Raw genomic sequence first — 19722 nt, forward strand, 5'->3', positions numbered from 1 at the left:
GCTACCCTTTAGCAGGATATAGTTTCCTTCCTTATCTCTTTTAATTATATCAATTTTTGCTTTTGCTTGATCTGAGAAAAAATTGGCTATCCCTGATTTTTGACTTCACCTGAAGCAAAATAGATTCTGCTCCAGACTTTTAACTTTATTCTGTATGTAGCTCCTTGCTTTAAATGTGTTTCCTATAAACAACATATTGTAAGGTTGTGACTTTTGCTCCAGTGTGCTATCTGCCTCTGCTTTAGGGGAGAGTTCATTCCATTCACATTTACAGTTAAAGTTACTAATTTTGTATTTCCTGCCATTGTATTATCCGTAGATTATGTTTTTTTTTCCCTTGTTTCCCCTCACCCCCTTCCCCAGTATTAAATTTATGGGCCCCACTTGTGTCATGCAGCTCTCCCTCTTTAGGATCCCTCCCTCTTCCCTTTAAATCCCTTCCCCTTTCTTATACCCTTCCCTTATTACTCTTTCCTTTTTCCCTTTTCCCTTTCCACATTTTAATGAGGTGAGAGTGAATTCTCTGTAAAACAAATATGTCCATTATTTTCTCTTTGAGCCAACTCTGATGAGAGTAAGATTCACAGTGTTCCTCTCCCTCTCTAAAATCCCCCAGACATGATAGGTTTCCTTTGCCTCTATATGGGATGTAGTTTCCCTCTTAATATCTCCCCTTTTCCCTTTTTCTGACACTATCCTTCTTTTCCATTTCTACTTCCCTTTCTATGTATATCCAAAACAGAAATACAGTTCTCAAGAGTTCCTTTTACCTTTTTCTGCTTCTCTTGAGTCCCGTGGTTGGAGATTGATTTTTTTGTTTACATATTTTTTTTTCTCCTTAGAAACAAATGGAATTCATCTGTTTCACTAAATGTCCATCTTCTTCCATGGAATGAAATTCTCACCTTAGCTGGGTAGTTCTTTTGCCCTTCAGAATATCAGATTTCAGGCCCTTCGATCCTTTAATATGGAGGCAGCCAGATCTTGAATGACCCTTATTGTGGTATCTCAGTATTTGAATTTTTTCCTAGCTGCTTGCATATGTTTTTCTTTATTCTGATTGTTCTGAAATTTTGCCACAACATTCCCTGGAGTTTTTTGTTTTGTTTTGTTTTGTTTTGTTTTGTTTTTTGTTTTGTTTTGTTTTGTTTTGTTTTTGTTGTTGTTGTTTTGTTTTGTTTTTCAGAAGGTGTGCATGAATTCTTTCAATGACTATTTTACCTTTTGGTTCTATTACATCTGGGCAGTTCTCTTTGATGATTTCCTATAAAATAGTATCTAGGCTCTTTTTTCCGTCATAATTTTGAGGAAGCCCAATAATTCTCAGATTATATCTCCTAGATCTATTTTACAGGTCTGTTGTTTTTCCAAGTAGGTATTTAATGTTTCTTTCTAATTTTTCATTTTTTTTATTTTGCTTGACTGATTCTTGGTGTCTCAATGAATCATTCATTTCTATTTGTCCAGTTCTGATTTTTAATGAGTTATTTTCTTCATTAGTTTTTTTTTACTTCTTTTTGTATATGTCCAATTGAGTTTTTAAATGAGTTGCTTTGTTCTTGGAAATTTTTTTTCCATTTCAGTAATTTTTTTAGTGCATTATTTTCTTTTTCCAGTTCACAAATTCCACTTTCCTGGGAGTTCTTTACCTTTTCCAACTCACAAATTCTGTTTTCCTGCATTTCCTGGGAGTTTTTTTACCTTTTCCAATTCACATTTCAGGAAGTTGTTACTCTCTTGCATAGCTTCTCTTTACTTTCCCCAGTTTTCTTCTAGCTCTCTTTTAAGGTTTTTAATGTCTCTTCTAGTAGAGCCTTTTGTGTTGGGGACAAACAATTGTCTGGAGACTGCTCTTTTTCTCCTCAGGGTTGAAAACCTGCTCTCTTTCTGTATAGAAGCTATAGATCATCCTTTTGATTTTTTTTTACTCATTTTTAAAAATTTGTGGGGTCTGCCTTCAGGGCCAGGAGGTTACCAGCTTCCTCTACAGAACAGGGATAGGTGTATGGACTGCCTGCCAACTGGCTATAAAGAGTGGCCAGGTATGGGAGTGCTCTGGGAAACAGTGACTCAGGCCTGCACAGCTGAGCTGTGAGGGTGCCTTGTGAAGAACTCTGCTGTGCAGATTAATGACTACCCTAAAGCAAGAGAGCAAGCAGTAAAAGTGTCATTTTCCCAAGCCCAAGACAGTTGTGGGGCTGTGGGTATTAGCAGTTCGCCAGTGAATAGTGCCGCAAGGCACTGGAAGTGACTCTGTCCAGGGAAGGACAGTTGAAAATAAGTGGTGTTCAGGATCTAACTACATTTTATCTCAGATACAAATGTGATATATTTGGAATCAGTTGCAGTGACATACTTGGAAATGAACTTTATGGGAATAGTACAATGTAGAATTGAGCTTAATTATCTTTAGTCTTATGTGAAAATGCTCTTCATCACTATTGATTAGAGAAATGCAAATCTATTGCCCTAGGCTGAGCCCCCCAATGTGCATATTAGAGGCTGCCCTGGGCTGCACCTCTCTGCCGTGTAGATTTGCAATTGCCCTGGCCATGCTGCAGAATGGAGCTGCACAGTTGGGCTGGTCTATGCTGATTCACTTTCAGTTTTGAGTGGGTACAGCCAGATCCTATTAGGTTCTGGCATTTTTAGAGTACCCTGTGCCTCTGGCTCTAATCTCTCTGCTGGTCCACTGCTTTGCAATCAAGACAAAGCAGTCAGCCTATGGCAGAGTGGTCTCCACAACTTTTCTAGCCACAGAGGCTACCCTGTCCCTGGTCTGCTCAGGATGCTAGTCTTTTCTATCTCCCTGCTTGTGCTGGTCTGTTCCCATCCCTCAGGACAAACCTCTGGCTCTCTTCCAGATTATTTTCGACTGGTGAGTCATTGTACCTTTAAATTTTGTGAATTTCACCAGCCAAGTGCTATATGAATTCAATAATTGGTAGTGAGGGCATGAGAGGAGCTTAGAAAGTTGTGTGTGCCTTCTCTACCATCTTGGCTCTGCCCCCAGAAATTAATTATGATCAACCTTTTTATGATTCAATTGTAAAATATACTTGTGATTCATTTTCAGTAACTGAGAATTTCTTCAAAAAATAAATTCAGGGCATAAAATATTTTTATTAAATATCTATTGGACTTCTTTAGGTCTCCTTTGACTCCACAAAGCTTTAATTTTAAGTTTATTTTTAATCTTTTGATTAAATTTTGTCACTATATGCAAGCTATTTGAACATGTGTATTTTATATCACTCTCATTTCCTCATATTTCATCTGTGGTATCCATATGCCCTTAATTGTTATCTTTAATAGTTTCTTTTAAATATGGCTGTTTTTTACTAAGGATATGTTTGAAATCCTAAATGCCTCACGCTTTTTGAAATTCAGGTGTGGCATAATAAATCCTATTCTTAGGCCTGGTATTACTTAAGTGTGAATCTTTTATGTTTTGTGTTTTATTTCTTCTAAACAATGCAATCTAAACAATTTCATATATTCTACTCATACCTCCATTTTGTGTGTTAGTCAGTTTTGAGTTGAAACTTTAAAGTTCAAAGTTTGTTGTCATTTCTCTCATGTTTCCTTTGTTGATTTATGTAAACAAAACATTGACTTAATTGTTTTTATTTCTTCCTTTCAGCTTTAGTCAAAGGGATTAAGAATTGCTAAAGACAGTGAGCTAACATTTTGAACTATAAAGTTTAAATTCGAGAAGGAAGTCAGAAAGAAATGAACAGCAACAGCAACAGCAACAAGAGTATCTGACCATTAAAAGGACACAATAGAAAAAAAAAATCAAGACACAAACTCAGAAGAAGACAATGATGTCAAAACAGCTACAATAAAGCCTAAAAACAAAATGCAAATTGAATGTAAGTCAAACAGGAATTCCTTAAAAGTCCAAAATAAATTAAAATCAAATTAGATTAAAAGAATAAAAAGTAGGAAGGAGGAATGAAAGCAAACAAAAAAAAATACATGAAAAAAAATTAAAAGCCCCTTTTCTTTTGTGTAAGTACAACTTTTAGTCCTTTGTTCCTTTTTTTAACTTCCTTTCAGCTTTAACTAAAGAGATTCAAAAAATCTAATCTTGCACATTTTGAAGATTCAGAAAGTTAAATATATCAGCTTTTGTGTCCCAGCATCACAATATCCCAGATACCTAGGAATCCAGTGTTTAAGCATCCTAATACTGATAAGTGGGATTTTGGAATCAATTCATCATGTCAGTGTCGAGGCAGAAGAAACAATTAAAAAATAAGTGGTGTTCAGGATCTAACTATGGTTTAGCTTAGATACAAATGTGATATATTTGGAATCAGTTGCAGTGACATATTTGGAAATGAACTTGATGGGAATAGTACTATGTAGAATTGAGCTTAATTATCTTTATGTCTTATATGAAAATGCTCTAAATCACTATTGATTAGAGAAATACTTAAAACAACTCTGTACTATAACGTCACAACTATGAGATTAGTTAATGTAACAGAAAAGGAAAATTTTAAAAATGTTGTGGAATATATGGAAAAAAATTGAACAGTAATGCATGGTTGGTAGAGTTGTAAATGGATCAAAGCATTCTGGAGAGTAACTATGCCCAAAGGAATATAAAACTGTAAATATCTTTGATCCAACAATACCTCTATTAGTTCTGTATCTCAAAAAATTATAAAAAAGAGAAAAAGGACCCATATGTACAAAAATGTTTATAGCATTTCTTTTTGTAGTGGCAAAGAACTGAAAATTAATGAGATGCACATGAATTAGCAAATTACTTGAACAAATTATGGCATATGAATGTAATGGAAAACTATATTTCTATAAAAATAATAAGTAGACAAATTTTAGAAAAAAACAGGGAACTGATGAACTGATTATAAGTAAATGAAAAAAAAAACAAGGAGAATATTATACATTGTGACAACAGCATTGTGTGATGATCAACTTTAATGGAATTAGCACTTCTAAGCCACATGATCCAAGACAATTCCAACAAAAAGAAACTGAGTTATGTTTAAGCCCACTCTCATCAAAAAATAAGAAACCCTTGATAGTACTCTTGAAATATTTGGGATAGAAGGCATGTTTGTATTTTATTTTCTTATATATATATATATATATATTTAAGTTAATATTTCTTATAATAAATAGCTTATGTAGTTAAATGAAACTGGAGGTTCAATTGCTGAAATTTACCATTTTTTGAGGAGGGGATAATGAGAGGACTCAAGCCAAAGGTATTAGAGCAGAGATACCCTCAAATTCCTAGGTGACCCCTAATATCTTGAGAGAGGAAGATGTACTTATTTGACACTGAGAAAGTGAGATTATAGTGTATTCACTTTATTGATGACTTAAGCTTATACAGGTTTTTTTGAAATTTATTTAACAATTGCTATTTAAAAATACCCATAAGCAACTATCAAGGAAGCAATATCAGTGATAACATTAATAAAGCATTATGGTTAAATGAATATAATTAAATCCTTATCATCTAAAGGTTATATAGAAGGAGAGTGGAAAGGATAGCAGAATGTGTGCAGGAAAAACTCAGCTTCAGCTTACAGGAAATGTGTGTTTCTCTGTGTAAACATGACTCTAAACATAGACTTGATGCCATTATCAATGGCAGCAGACAGTTGTCATGGGAATTTTCACTGAAAGAACAAAAGATGTATTCTTCACTTACCATAATTTTGGTTCATTATACTGCTGTTTAACTCTCATTAAAGTGATAGCTAAATTTATCTTTACAATTTGAAGACAGAACATTTGGAGAATTCATTGGGAGCAAGATTATAAAGCTTTGTGGGGAATAGGAATAATAAGGAAGGGATTGAGGATCATTTATTATCTATAGTACTCATAAAGAGATAACCTGATAGGATTTTGATATGTGATAACTCTGATTTGATAGCAAACCATTTAAAATTAAATTGTTCACTTATGCAGTATAGAATTTCAACAATTTGAAATTTCAACCTCATCTTCTATTAACTTGAAAAAGGTTTTCCAATAATTTTTATGTTAAAAATTTACAAATTGAATCCTTAAAAAGCTCTATAAAGTAAATGCTTCCTTCTATTAAATGGGAATATTATCCAGCTCTAGGGGAAAATTGTATGATTTTAAAGACTATGTCATAATTATTTTTTAATGTGAACAAAAAAGAAATAAATTATTTTATTATATGAATCGGAAGAAATAATAAATTTGGTAAGGCTTTGCTTTTTGATAGCATTTTGTAACATTATGTTGACTCAGGGCAAGTAAATTGGTTAAACAGTCCCATCTTTAAAAAAAAGGAAATAGAACAAACTACTAATCAATTCTGTAAGAAAAAAATCCCCAGTAACAGACGGATTTACTTGTGAATTCTACCAAGCATTTAAAGAACAATTAACTCCAATGCTATATAAACTATTTGCAAAAATAGGGATTGAAAGAGTCCTACCAAATTCATTTTATGACACTGATGCTGTCATTTATATGATGATATACATGACATGATAATGATACCTAAACCAGGTAAGTTGAAAACTGAGAAAGAAAATTATAGACCAATCGTTCTAATGAATATTGATGCTAAAATCTTAAAAAAAATATAATAGCAAAAAGATTACAGAAAAGCATCCACAGGATAAAACCAGGTAGGAATTATACCAGGAATGCAGGGCTGGTTTAATATTAGGAAAACTATTAATATAATTGACCATATTAATAATAAAATTAATAAGAACCATATGATCATCTCAATAGATACAGAAAAATCATTTGATGAAATCCAATATCCATTCCTATTAAAAACAGTTGAGAGTATAGGAATAAATGGACTTTTCCTTAAAATAGTCAGGAGCATATATTTAAAACCATCAATAAGCATCATATGTAATGGGTATAAACTACTGGATCAAAGGATATGGAGTTTGATAACTTTTTGAGCATAGTTCCAAATTGGCTTTTTCCAGAATGGTTTGATGTATTCACAATTACAACAGCAATGTATCAGTGTCCCAGTTTTCCCATATCCCATCCAACATTCTGCATTATCTTTCCCTGTCATTCTAAGCCAATCTGACAGGTGTGTAGTGGTATCTCAGAGTTGTCTTACTTTGCATTTCTCTGATTAATAATGACTTGGAGCATTTTTTCATATGGCTAGAAAGAGTTTCAATTTCTTCATCTAAGAATTGTCTGTTCATATCCTTTGACCATTTATCAATTGGAGAATGGCTTGATTTCTTATAAATTAGAGTCAATGCTCTATATATTTTGGAAATGAGGCCTTTATCAGAACCTTTGATTGTAAAAATGTTTTCCCAGTTTATTATTTCCCTTCTAATCTTATCTGCATTAGTTTTGTTTGTACAAAAAGCTTTTCAATTTGAAATAATCAAAATTTTCTCTTTTGTGATCAATAATTATCTCTAGTTCCTCTGTGGTCATAAATAGCTTCCTCTTCCACAGGTCTGAGAGGTAAACAAGAGATAATGTTTTTTTTTTTTAATTACCCATGCATATGTTCTAATCAATAAAAAGTTATAATAATAAAAAAGGATACATATAAAGCATCCTAGCAAAGTAGGCAAAACCAAAAAAAGCAACAATACAAAAATGGCTACATAGAGCCCATAAGATACAGTACAAGGGGATTTCTCTTTTGTGATCAGTAATGATCTCTATTTCCACTTTGGTCACAAATTCCTTCCTCCTCCACAAGTGTGAGAGGTAAACTATCCTAGGTTCCTCTAATATATTTATGATCTCCTTCTTTATTCCTAAATCATGGACCCATTTTGGTCTTATCTGAGTATGTGGTGTTAAGTGTGGGTCCATGCCTACTTTCTGCCATAATTTCCAGTTTTCCCATCAGTTTTTGTCAAATAATGAATTCTTATCCCAAAAGTTGGGATCTTTGGCTTTGTCAAACACTAAATTGCTATTTTTATTCACTATCTTGCCCTGTGAACCTAACCTATTCCACTGATCAAGTAGTCTATTTATTTTCCAATATCAAATGGTTTTGGTGACTGCTGCTTTATAATATAGTTCTAGATCAGGTACAGCTAGGCCACCTTCATTTACTTTTTTTTTTTTATTACTTCCCTTGAAATTCACAATATTTTGTTCTTCCATATGAATTTTATTGTTATCTTTTCTAGGTCATTAAAATAGTTTCTTGGGAGGTCTGATTAGTATAGCACTAAATAAAGAGATTAGTTTAGGGAGTATTGTCATTTTGTTTATATTAGCTCAACCTAACCAAGAGAACTGAATGTCTTTCCAATTATTTAAATCGGACTTTATTTTTGTGGCAAGTGTTTTGTAGTTTTGCTCATATAATTTCTGACTTTTCTTTGGTAGATGGATTCCCAAATATTTTATACTCTCAACAGTTGTTTTCAATGGAATTTTTCTTTGTATCTCTTGTTGTTGCATTTTGTTGGTGATGTGTAAAAATGCTGAAGATTTATGTGGATTTATTTTGTATCCTGCAACTTTGCTAAAGTTCTGAATTATTTCTAATAGGATTTTAGCAGAGTCTTTGGGGTTCTCTAATATACCATCATATTATCTGAAAACAGTGATAGTTTGATTTCCTCATTACCTACTCTAATTCCTTGAATCTCTTTCTTAGCTCTAATTGCCAAGGCTATACAAATTTAATATACAAAACTGAATAGTAAAGGTGATAGTGGGCAACCTTGTTTCACTCCTGATCTTACTGGGAAAGGTTCCAGTTTATCGCCATTACATATGATGTTTACTGACAGTTTTAAATATATGCTCCTTATCATTTTAAAGAATAGTCAGTTTATTCCTATACTCTCAAATGTTTTTAATAGGAATGGATTTCGTATTTTATCAAATGTTTTTTCTGCCTCTATTGAGATGATCATATGATTTTTGTTAATTTGGTTATTGATATAGTTGATTATGCTAGTAGTTTTCCAAATATTGAACCAGCCCTGCATTTCTGGTATAAATCCCACTTGGGCATAATGTATTATCCTGGGGATGATTTTCTGTCGTCATTTTGCTAATATTTTATTTAAGATTTTAGCATCAATATTCATTAGGGAGATTGGTCTATAATTTTCATTCCCTATTTCCAGCCTACCTGGTTTAGGTATCTGGACCATGTCTGTGTCATAAAAGGAATTTGGTAGGACTCTTCAATCCCTACTTTTTCAGATAATTAATATAGCATTGGAATTAGTTGTTTTTAAATGTTTGGCACAATTCACATGTAAATCCATCTGATTTTTTCTTAGGGAGTTGTTTAATAGCTTGTTCTATTTTTTTTTTTTTTTTTTTTCTGAAATGGGACTATTTAGACGATTCACTTCTTCCTCTGTTAATCTGGCCAAGGTATATTTTTGAAGGTATTCTTCAATTTCAGTTAAGTTATTGAATTTATTGGCATAAAGTTGGGTAAAGTAGCTCCTAACTATTGTTCTAATTTCCTCTTCATTAGTGGTAAGTTCTCCCTTTTCATTTTTAAGACTAACAATTTGCTTTTCCTCTTTCCTTTTTTCAATCAGATTTCCTAAGGTTTTGTTTATTTTGTAATCTTTTTTCATAGAACCAACTCTTAGTTTTATTAATTAATTCAATAGTTTTATTTTTTTTTATACTTTCAATTTTATTAATCTCAGCTTTTATTTTTAGAATTTCAAGTTTTGTGTTTATCTGGGGGTATTGAATTTGTTCCTTTTCTAGCAATTTTAGTTGTAAGCCCAATTCATTGACCTTCTTTTTCTCTATTTTATGCAAGTAGGCCTCTAGAGATATAAAACATCCTCTGATTACCTATTATTGCTTTAGCTGTATCCCACACATTTTGCTATGATGTTTCATTATTATCATTTTCCTGGGTGAAGTTATTAATTATGTCTATGATTTGCTGTTTCACCCAATCATGCTTTAGTACAAGATTATTTAGTTTCCAATTATTTTTTCGTCTATTTTCCCCTGGCTTGTTATTGAATGTAATTTTCATTGCACTGTGGTCTGAAAAGGATACATTTACTATTTCTGCCTTACTGAATTTGATTTTGAGGTTTTTATGTCCTAGTATATCATCAATTTTTGTATAGGTTCCATGAACTGCTGAGAAGAAAGTGTACTCCTTAGTGTTTCCATTTAGCTTTCGCAAAGATCTATCAAATCAAACTTTTCTAGTATTCTATTTACCTCTTTGACTTCTTTCTTATTTATTTTGTGGTTTGATTTATCTAATTCTGGGAGTGCAAGGTTGAGATCTCCCACTATTATAGATTTGTTGTTTATTTCTTTTTGCAGATCTCTTATTTTCTCTTTTAAGAATTTAGATGCTGCACCACTTGGTGCCTATATGTTTAATACTGATACTGCCTCATTATCTATGCTACACTTAAGCAAGATATAGTGCACTTCCTTATCTCTTTTAATGAGAACAATTTTTCTTTTTGCTTGATCTGAGATGAGGATGGCTATCCCTGCTTTTTTGGCTTCATCTGAAGCATAGTAGATTCTGCTCTACCCATTTATTTTTATTCTGAATATATGGCCCTGTTTCAGGTAAACAACATAATGTAGGATTCTGGCTTTTAATCCAGTCTGCTAACTGCTTCCTCTTTATGGGTAAGTTTACCCCATTCACATTTATGGTTAGAATGACTAATTCTATATTTCTTGCCATCCTGTTAACTACTGCTTATGCTTTTCTCCTTTCCTTCCCTCTTACCCCCGTCCTCAGTGTGAAACTTGTGTGCACCACTTGTTTTTCACAGTCCTCCCTTTTTAGTATCTCTCTCTCACTTTAAAGTTCCTCCCCTTATTTTACCACTTTTCCTCACAATTTCTGTATTCCTTTCCCCTTAGCTTACTCCTTCCCTCCCACTTTTCAATGAAGTGGAAGAAGTTTCACCATAAATTGAATATGTCTATTCATACACACTATGTTCATTCCCCTCCTTTCTTTTTCTCAGATATAATAAGTTACCTTTGCCTATTCATGAGATGTAGTACCACCACTTTATACTTTTTTATTATATAATATCCTTTCCACTTCTAGGACAAGTTATACATGTCTTCTTTACATATCTTTATGGCAGAAATATAGTTCTCAAGATTTCTTTTTACCTTTTTAGAAATCTCTTGAGTTCTGTATTTAAAGATCAAACTTTTTTGTGTAGATCTGTTTTTTTTCTTCAAGAATAGATGGAATTCATTTATTTCATTAAATGTCCATTTTCCCCCCCTGGAAAAAGATGTTCATTTTTGTTGGGTAAGTTATTCTTGGCTGCATACCAAGTTCCTTAGTCTTTCAGAATACCATATTCCAGGCCCTTCATTCCTTTAATGTGGATACTGCTAGATCCTGAGTTATCCTTATTTTGGCTCCTCCATATCTGAATTGCTTGTTTGTAACAGCTTCTAATATTTTTTTCCTTTATCGGAAGGTTCTTGAACTTGGCCACTATATTTCTTGGAATTTTGATTTTAGGTTCCCTTTCAGTAGGTGATCGATGAATGTTTTCAATGTCTATTTTACCTTCTGTTTCCAAAACATCTGGGTAGTTCTCTTTGATAATTTCTTGGAAAATAGTGTCCAACCTCTTTTTTTTCTTATATTTTTCAGGGAGTCTGATCATTCTCAAATTGTCTCTCCTGGATCTTTTTTCCAGGTCTATTGTCTTTCCAATAGGGTGCTTGGCATTCTTTTCAATTGTTTCATTTTTCTGGTATTGCTTGACTACTTCTTGGTTTCTCCTTGAGTCATTCATTTCTACTTGTTCAATTCTTATTTTCAATGATATATTTTCTTCATTCACTTTTTTAAATATCTTTTTATAATTGTCCAATTGAGATTTTATCTTCTATGAGTTTTGAGTTTTTCCATTTCATCAATTTTATTTTTTAGAGAGCTGTTTTCTTTTTCCAACTCACTAATTTTATTTCTCAATGATTTGATCTCTTTATCCACTCTAGATGAATTCTCTAGACTCTCTTGACAAGCTTCCCGTTCCTGTTCCCATTTTTCTTCTAGCCATGAGAGCCTTTTTGATTTCCTCTATGAGAGTTTTGTGTATAGAGGAGCAGATCATATCCCCCTTAGGGGATTCCTCTGGAGACCGTCTCCTTTTACTCTCCTCAGGGTTTGGAGTCTGCTCTCTATCCATGCAGAAGCTGTTAGTGGTTAGAGTACTTTTAAATTTTTTTGTTCATTTTGTCAGAGCAGAAATAGAAGAAAACAAATTGAAAAGAGAAAAAAAAAATTGGTCTGTTTCTGTGGTGGGAAGGAGGGGCTGGATATTGTCACCGGGCCTCCTCTACAGACTGCGGGTGACAGCAGCAAGGCACTAACGGGACAGAGATGGCTGGGCTGGGTCTGCACTGTAAGGCACTAAGAATGTGCTGAGTCACTTGGGGGGGCGGCTTAGCCAGGTCCTGAGAGACGCTAGCATTCCAGCGTTTTATTCTTTATCTCCAGTGTTTATACCTTCTCTGCTTCTCCTGGCTTGCTGCCAAGATGGAATATACACACTGGGGTAATGGGCATTTATGCAGAAACTGAAGAGATCACACCCCCTTGGGTCTGAGCAGCGTGAGCTGTCTGCCTCACTCTCACTCTTGTCTGCAGCTTGTGCCCAGCCTGTTTGTCCCCTCCCCTGAGCAGACACAGACCTTTTATGGCAAATTTCAAGGATGTCTTCTGTTGGTAATTATTTGTGGGAGTTTTTTTTCTGGTCAAGCATTAATTCTGAGGTTTGTCATGAAATAAATTCTGAGAGAAAACTGGGAGCTCAAGCAGCTGTGTGCCTCCTCACCACCATCTTGGCCCATAAGTCCTTAAATTGTAATCTTAAAAATAAAAAAGGGATCTTTCCACCAATGAAGAGGAAATTAGAGCAATAATAAGGAATTACTTTGCCCAACATCATGTCAATAAATTTGATAACTTAAGTGGATGACTTTAGGAACATCCATTCCTACTAAAAACACTTGAGAGTATAGGAATGAATGGGCTAATCCTTAAAATAGTCAGGAGCATATATTTAAGACCATCATTAAGCATAATATGTAATGGAGATAAACTGGAACCTTTCCCAGTAAGCTCAGGAGTGAAACAAGGTTGCCCACTATCACCATTACAATTCAATATTGTATTAGAAATGCTAGCCTCAGCAATAAGAGTCGAGAAAGAGATTAAAGGAATAAGTGTAGGAAATGAGAAAATCAAACTATTACTCGTTGCCGATGACATGATGGTATACTTAGAGAACCACAGAGATTCTAATAAAAAGTTATTAGAAATAATTCACAACTTTAGCAAAATTGCTGGATCCAAGTTTTGGATGACTACCTCCAAAAATATAGGCTTCCTAGACTAACAGAGAGGAGGTAAACTGCTTAAATAGTCCCAATTCAGAAAAAGAAATAGAACAAGCTATTAATCAACTCCCCAGGAAAACATCTCCAGGTCCAGATGGATTTACAAGTGAATTCTACCAAACATTTAAAGAACAATTAGCCCTAATGTTATATAAACTATTTGAAAAAATAAGGGATGATGGAGTCCTACCAAACTCCTTTTTATAACATAGACATGGTACTGATACCTTAACCAGATAGGTTGAAAACAGAGAAAGAAAACTATAGACCAATCTCGTTATTGAATACTGATGCTAAAATCTTAAATAATATATTAGCAAAAAGTCTTCAGAAAATCATCCCCAGGATAATACACTATGATCAAGTAGGATTTATACCAAGAATGCAGGGCTGGTTTAATATTAGGAAAACTATTAGTATAATTGACCATATTAATAATCAAATTAATAAAAACCATATCATCATCTTAATAGATGCAGAAAAAAACATTTGATAAAATACAACATCCATTCCTACTAAAAACACTTGAGAGTATAGGAATAAATGGGCTAATCCTTAAAATAGTCAGGAGCATATATTTAAGACCATCATTAAGCATAATATGTAATGGAGATAAACTGGAACCTTTCCCAGTAAGATCAGGAGTGAAACAAGGTTGCCCACTATCACCATTACAATTCAATATTATATTAGAAATGCTAGCCTCAGCAATAAGAGTCAAGAAAGAGATTAAAGGAATTAGAATGTAATGAGGAAATCAAACTATCACTCTTTGCAGATGATATGATAGTATACTTAGAAAACCCCAGAGATCCTAATAAAAATTTATTAGAAATAGTTCACAACTTTAGCAAAATTGCTGGATACAAAATAAATCCACATAAATCCTCAGCATTTTTACACATTACCAACAAAATGCAACAACAAGAGATACAAAGAAAAATTCCATTCAAAACAACTGTTGAGAGTATAAAATATTTGGGAATCCTTCTACCAAAGAAAAGTCAGGAATTATATGAGCAAAACTACAAAACACTTGCCACAAAAATAAAGTCAGATTTAAATAATTGGAAAGACATTAAGTGCTTGTGGATAGGCCAAGCGAATATAATAAAGATGATAATACTCCCCAAACTAATCTATTTATTTAGTGTATACCAATCAAACTCCCAAGAAACTATTTTAATGACCTAGAAAAATTAACAATAAAATTCATATGGAAGAACAAAAGGTTGTGAATTTCAATGGAAGTAATGAAAAAAAAAAAGTCAGATGAAGGTGGCCTAGCTATACTTGTTCTAAAGCCATAGTATAAAGCAGTAGTCACCAAAACCATTTGGTATTGAGTAAGAAATACATTAGTTGATCAGTGTAATAGATTAGGTAAACAGGACAAAATAAGATACAACTATACCAATCTAGTGTTTGACAAGCCCAAAGTTACCAACTTTTGGGATAAGAATTCATTATTTGAAAGAAAAAAAAAAACACTGGTGGGTAAACTAGAAATTAGTATGGCAGAAATTAGATATGGACCTACACTTAACGTCATATACCAAGACAAGACCAAAATGGGTCCATGATTTAGGCATAAAGAATGAGATCATAAATAGATTTGAGGAACAGAGGATAGTCTACCTCTCAGACTCATGGAAGAGGAAGGAATTTATGACCAGAGGAGAACTAGAGATCATTATTGATCACAAAATAGAAGATTTTGATTACATCAAATTAAAAAGCTTTTCTACAAACAAAACTAATGCAAATAAGATTAGAAGGGAAGAAAAATTGGGAAAACATTTTTTACAGTTAAAGGTTCTGATAAAGGCCTCCTTTCCAAAATATATAGAGAACTGACTCTAATTTATAAGAAATCAAACCATTCTCCAGTTGATAAATGGGCAAAGATATGAACAAACAATTTTCAGATGATGAAATTGAAACTATATCTACTTATATGAAAGAGTGTTCCAAATCACTACGGATCAGAGAAATGCAAATTAAGATAACTCTGAGACACCACTACACACCTGTCAGATTGGCTAAGATGACAGGAACAAATAATGATGAATGTTGCAGGGGATGTGGGAAAACTAGGACACTGATATATTGTTGGTGGAGTTGTGAAAGAATCCAGCCATTCTGGAGAGCAATTTGGAACTATGCCCAAAAATTTATCAAACTGTGCATGAACTTTGATCCAGCAGTGCTACTACTGGGCTTATATCCCAATGAAATACTAAAGGAGGGAATAGGACCTGTATGTGCCAAATTGTTTGTGGCAGCTCTTTTTGTAGTGGCTAGAAAATGGAAATAAATGGATGCCCATCAATTGGAGAATGGTTGGGTAAATTATGGTATATGAATGTTATGGAATATTATTGCTCTGTAAGAAATGACCAGCAAGAGGAATACAGAGAGGCTTGGAGAGACTTACATGATCTGATGCTGAGTGAAAGGAGCAGAACCAGGAGATCACTGTACACTTCAACAGTGATATTGTATGAAGATACATTCTAATTGAAGTTGATTTCTTCAACATAGAGAAAATCCCATTCAGTTCTAGTAGATCAATGTTGGACAGAAACAGCTACACCCAGAGAAGGAACACTGGCAAAGGAGTGTAAAATGTTTGCACTATTGTCTTTCTACCCAGGTTACTTATACCTTTGAAATCCAATTCTTACCGAGCAACAAGAAATTTGGTTTTACACAAATATATTGTATCTAGGTTATACTGTAACACATTTAATATGTATGGGATTGCCTGTCATCTAGGGGAGTGAGTAGAGGGAGGGAGGGGAAAATTTGGAAAAGAAGTGAATACAAGGGATAATGTAAAAAAATTACCCATGCATATATAGTCAAAATTTTTATAATTATAAAATTAATACAAAAAATTGTGTGTATCTGACCTTTTTTGTAGTGACAAGGGACAAGAAATTGCTCAACATTTGTGGAATGGATGAATAAGTTATGGTATATGAATGTATGTTTCATAAAAAATGAGGAGCAGGCCAATTTTTGATGACCCTGGAATCTCTTACATGGATTGATACTAAGTGAAGTGAGCGGAATTAAGAGAATATGTTTGCACAGAAACAACTAGTTATGTTATGACCAACTTGTGATAGACTTGGCTCTTTTCAACAAACAGTTCTTTTTTTTTTAATAGATGGAGTAATGTTAATAATATTTTATTTTTCTAAATACATGCAAATATAGTTGTCAGCATTTACCTTTGCAGAACTTTGTATTCCAGATTTTTCCCCCTTTCCTTTCTCCCCTAACAGCAAATAATCCAACATAGGTTAAAATGGAAATATTTCCATTTTCTTGCTAAAAAAATAGGATCAAAAGGAAAAAATGAGAAAAAATGCAAATAAAGGAACAAGAAGGAAAGTGAAAATTCTATGATTTGATCCACATTCAGTCTCCATAGTTATCTCTTTGGCTGCAGATGGCTCTTTCCAGCCCAAGTCTATTCATACCAAGCTTCAAACATATCCATTTCTGTTAGGAGAGCATCTTCTGAGTCCTGGATATTCCAATCTATGTACAATGTATACAGCTATATTTCTGTGACTATCCTGTCCTAGTATTCCATAGCTATTCCTTAATTTTTAAAATTATCTGTGTGTTATAATAGTGCAAATAAATCAGCATTTAGTACTTTCAATTGTATACTACCTAGGATCATTTTGCTTTACACAATAAGCCAGTTGTAAATTTACTAAATTTCTGTTGGGTTCCAAAAAGCTCACTAATTTTCAAGAAATCTATTGAATTTTATTGTAAAAAGAAATCATTTCTGATACCTTTATAACCTCTCCTGGTCCTTATCCAAACTCTTACTCTCCTCCTCCTCTATCTTTGCTTTAGCACAGGTAAATTTCCCTTTTTCATGTTCTAGAGATATTTCTGATGGTTTGAAATTATTCTTTAAAAATATTGAAGTTAAACCCACATATGCGTAAACTTAGGATGGAAGTGCCATTCATATCCAGAGAGATATCTATGGTGACTGAATGTGGATCAAAGCATAATATTTTTTGTTTGCTTGTTGTTTTTTATGTTGTTGTTGTTTTTCCTTCCTCATGTTTTTTTTTTCTCCTTTTGATCTGATTATTTTTTTTTTCTTTTGCAACATGACAAACATAGCAGAAGAACTGCAAATGTTTAATCTATATCAGAGAGGGTGGGGAGAGAAGAGGAAGAAAAATTTAGAATGTAACATTTTTCAAAGGCAAATTTTGAAAACTACCTTTGTATGTATTTGGAAAAATAAAATATTAATAAAATGGCTTATCTTTCCCCCTATTCTTTTATTTATTCTTAATTTTTGAAGATGGACAATGATGTTGCTTTGTAATACCATGACTAGTGTGTAAGAAACTAGTGTAAAAGAGACAGAGTTGCATAAAGTTATCATTCTCACTTTCTTCCAGAGTCACCAAAGACCAGTGGCAAAATAAAAATAAAGATGACTAGCAATGGACTGGGATACAATCAATCCCAGGGATTGGGATATCTTCAATTTCTGACCAAGCTCTAAATACTTTCATGACCACTGAGAAAACATATTCTCATCCACCCATTTCACCATAATAAGTCTTCATATGCTTTGTGTAGATATTCCCTGATTCACTAATATGTAGCCTATCTTCAACCTAGTTTAGTTTGTATGCTAAAAAAATGTTTTACTGATTATGGCTTCGGTGCATGCCACAGCTCCTTGGAGTCACAAGTGAAAGTTAAGTGCCAAGTGAACACTAAAGTTTGTTGAGCTTCCCTGAAAAGAGTTGAGCAAATCTTCATATCAGAAGTTTTATTTCTCCCTGAAAACCAATTCACTCTCACACAGATACAATAACTTACCTTCATACACAAATATCATCACACAAAAATCCACATATACATACATACTAACTTTGAGTTTAGAGAAACAGAATCCATAAAGAATTCAGAGGTTCAGGCAAATGGGGAATTAATTATTAGGGCTTTACATGGTTTTGAACTACTTAATGGACATATTTTCAATTAAACAGCTGAAAATAAATAGTTGGAGACAAGGGAACCGAGTACAGTTAGACTAGGGCAGTAATGAGAGGACAGCCATGTGCCTTGGCTTTTATCCCTTCTTAACCTCTACACTGACCCAAAGAATCTAATAAGCAACTGCTTGGGTCCTGGTCTCTCCTTCGGCACCATTTTTGTGTGCGTGAGTATGCCTCTTTGGCACCCGGTGCTACTCTTCGCTTTTTGATGAGTTCCAGAATGAAGTTGACAAAAGAGGAAGAAGGGTCCAAAGGAACTATAAAGGCATGATAATAATTAAAAATGTAATTATTTAATAGCCAGACAATATGTCTTAATTTGTAGAAATATTTCTTGGAAAACACAAATGTCAGCCTTTTACCAAGACGAACACTCAAGATGATTCAGCCTCTGGTTCTCTAGTCGGCAGAGTAAAGGAGTCAACTTCTATCAAGGCCTTATCCAAAAGGAAGCTTTGGAATGACCAAGTAACATCTAAGTCTTCTAACACTGATGTTGTTTTAGGTCCAGAGCATAGTGAAAATGAAAATCTAGGAGTCTCTCAAGAAGCTTTTGATCTCATGATTAAAGAAAATCCTCCTCCTCAGTACTGGAAAGAAGTGGCAGAAAAATGGAGGAAGGCTCTTTATGAAGTACTACAAGAAAATGAGAAACTACATAAAGAAATTGAACAGAAGGACAATGACATTGCCCACCTAAAAGAAGACAATAAGGAATTAGCAGAACTAGCAGGACATGTACAATTATGGCAGATATGATAGAAAGACTCACTGGCCAATCTCTAGAAAACTTTGAAACACAAAAGAATCCAGCATTTGAAGATTCTGATTCTGGAGGTGAAGAAACAGGCAGTGATTTAGAACAAAACAGCTTTGCCACATGTGATGAAAAAATTGGTTCTTTACCTACAGATGGATGACCATGTGTATAAATATTTTGTTTGACTATTGGGAAATAACACTGCCAAAAGTTTACCTTTAGTTACATCTTTGGGTTACTTTTCTAAATTAGTCAAAACCTTGAACATTTGACTCTTTTAACATGATGCTTAATGGCAGAAAATTACTTGTATTCAGCAAATTCTTGTAGTTTGCTTTTGGACACTTGTATTAAAATACAAATACTGTGTATTTTTAATCTTGTGATACTTTATGTAAATAGCATCTTTTTCAGTTGAGTCTGATATGATATATATATATATATATATATATATATATATATATATATATATATATATATACTTGATAAATAAACTTCAATCTCCCATCAAAAAGAGCA

At 33.5% G+C, this 19722-nt stretch overlaps 1 pseudogene; it reads left to right on the plus strand.

Annotated features, from left to right (window-relative positions):
- Positions 1-19469, plus strand: part of LOC141550436 (geminin pseudogene) — a 128008-nt pseudogene extending 108539 nt beyond the window's left edge.
- Positions 19470-19722: the final 253 nt, after the last annotated feature.

This window comes from Sminthopsis crassicaudata, chromosome 1 (genome assembly GCF_048593235.1).
Source record: "Sminthopsis crassicaudata isolate SCR6 chromosome 1, ASM4859323v1, whole genome shotgun sequence".
Taxonomy (NCBI): Eukaryota; Metazoa; Chordata; class Mammalia; order Dasyuromorphia; family Dasyuridae; genus Sminthopsis; species Sminthopsis crassicaudata.